This window comes from Homalodisca vitripennis, chromosome 3 (genome assembly GCF_021130785.1).
Source record: "Homalodisca vitripennis isolate AUS2020 chromosome 3, UT_GWSS_2.1, whole genome shotgun sequence".
Lineage (NCBI taxonomy): Eukaryota > Metazoa > Arthropoda > Insecta > Hemiptera > Cicadellidae > Homalodisca > Homalodisca vitripennis.
The window spans coordinates 109,368,045-109,370,978 of NC_060209.1; positions in this window are offsets into that span (position 1 = coordinate 109,368,045).

Genomic DNA, 2,934 nt, shown 5'->3' on the forward strand with positions numbered 1-2,934 from the left:
CCCAAAAATAAATTTAAATGTTACTACTCTCACTCGTAATTATATTTTTAAGATAACTTTGGTTTAAAAATAATAGAAACAATGTGGCGGTCGAAATTTGTCACCTTGTTAAATATATTGTTAACAGCTCAGTAATTATTGGATTTGCAATATTAAAGTATTGCATTATCTCTAAACAGTTTGAAACCGAACATGAGGAATCAGAGTATAGTTCGCACTAGTCACGATTTATTATGTGACAGGGAAAGAGTGATTTATACAGTTGTACTGTATGTCGTTCTGTAGTGCAGGAGCAAGCCAGGGGTGTTATTAAAATATAACAAATTTTACAATTAATGTACATGATCATGGTGCAAGTAACGCTTACTTATATCCATGCCATACAACTTCATATAAAGAATCAAAATATATTTTATATTATGTATTTAGCTTTTAACTAATTTCGTCTCTTTGGCGTCTTTCCGAAACATTGCGGTGTCAATTTTAAGAATTTAGTAATTGAGTAATAACATAGCATCAGTAAATTATAATTTACAATAATTTATAAAAAGTAATCGTTCGTTTGAGTTGGTAATTTAATAATATGATATAATAAATATTATTATTATGTTACAATATATGAACAATTAGTCTAGTGAATGCAATGTTCAATGTTGGAAACACACCACAACATTATACGTATCCTTTATATTCGAACATGTTATATTCAGACACTATTGCAAATATAGTTAGGGCTACAGTGTAGAAGAGTAATACAACAAGATTCATACTATACGGTACTAAAATCTTCACTAGCGATCGCCGCAATATGAGGATAAGAGTACGCAAACACTATTGCATACAAAAAGTCTATAGACATATGTGTACACTAACGCTTAGCTAAACTCCATAGAGTGACGTGTACCATCACCGAACTCAGTTTTATATAAAAATGAAGCTTCATGCAACATTTCAAGTCTTTATATCAGTTCATTCCGTTCAGTTCATCAGAAATGGAGTTTTACCAGTCCCTCCAACTCTAGGCTTCGCTAGTGCTCAGCCAATAATTTTATTACATACAAAGCGAGCTTTTAACGCAACCCTTAGATTCTAACGTGTAATAATGTCTATAATGTAATAAATTTAATATAAAATTACCAGAGCTATTCTATACAATATTAGTTTCACTAGAGTGCGCCACAGTATATAAGGTCACACAAAAGACACTTGTACTGCACCCCTATAAAGGTAAACGCGTTATAAGATTAAAATAACTATAACTATAGTATACAATTCAAATATCAACACTTATATAGATATAGTATAAACTAGCGAGCACCGCAGTATATAATATTGACATCATCTTTATATATGGCAATAGTCCAGTTTTTCATATAAACTTCACTTAACAAGAAGTACTTGCAACGCTGAAACACAAACTAAAATATCTCCCTTTTTGTTCATTGTGAAGTATGGCATGAACATGATAAAACGTTTGGGCACTGTCTTACTCTAATCTGCCATAAGAGCAGGCAAGATACGATTACACCACAGCATGTATGTATATCAAACATACATAGTATACTAAGCGTATACTATCTCATTAAAAACATTTTATTTTACAAAAATCACACGTCAGTTATTGGTGTAGCATTTTACAGTCTACAAAATATGGTCTCAAGCGGTTTACTGAATAGCTGCCGTTGGATGCTAGAGTGATGTTGGTGAAGACTACTGTATGGAGCTCACGAGTAGAGTAGCGGGAGGAATGCGCCCTAAGCTCGTAAGGGTTCCCTGTCAATCACTTTTCATGCATTTCTAACAACATTGACTATGAATAATTTAGTTTCGTTTTTAATGAAATAACATTAAGTATTTTGTTTGTAATTACAATAAATTATTATAATTTGACCATCTGTTTTCTTAAATTGGAACTTTGCTTATTGTTACTAACCATATTGTTTTGTTTTCTGTTCTTGTTTTTTGTCTAATAGATTACGTACATTGGTGTGTAATCCTAATGTTTATAATACTAAACGATCATATTAAAATATTTATATTTATTTATTTTATATTACTATTATATTATATTTAAAATAAGTAAATTTTACTCTACTTTGTCTCTAGCATGCAATGATCCATAGAGGTTGTCCAAGTTAATTGGCCTTAAATTACGTTTTTAAGTTTGGTATAGGTACACGTAGAACTTATAAAGGTGGATGTTTATTATAAATTCAAATTCATTGAAAATCTTGATATGATACAATTTTCACTGTTCCCGCATATCGATTGTGGAACGCTCTCCAAGATAATGTCAGAATTATTGCAAACGCGATCGCTTTGGAGCCGAAGTTAGCGGATTTCTGCCGCGGGCTCGGCAGGAGTAACGGTCGCACTTGAGGTAACTGCATGTAAGCTGAGTGAATGGAGAATTAACTTTATAAGGATGGGATAATTTTGTTGTATATTGTATTAAAGAGATTTTTCTTAGAGTGTAATCGAAATTCCAAGTTCTAAATTTTTAAAAGTAAATTTTATTTTGAATCCGTGATGAATAAACGGCATTACTACATGCAGTTACAATAATTTAATAGGGATTATTATATTTTATTTTCTTTACTTGAGTTTAGAGGTTAAGTGGAAGAGAGGACTTTTAAGCCATAACTTCGTCTCTATAGATAAAGCCTTTTTTCATTTCATTTCACCCTAAGGAAACCAAAGGAAATGTTTTAGCAAATGGTTTCTCATAAACGTTTCTCTCATTTTTCATCTACCTGGCGCAAAAAGAGACGGTTTGCTTTTGTTTTCCTGTTTTAATTTACCTTTAAGAACATAATGAATCTGCCCTAATAGTATCCATCGTGTAAATAACTAATTGTGTCCGATAAAAACTGTGCCGTTCTGTCAGTTCTAAAGTGCTTTGATAAAGGTTTTATGTAGTTTACAAAAGTAAAA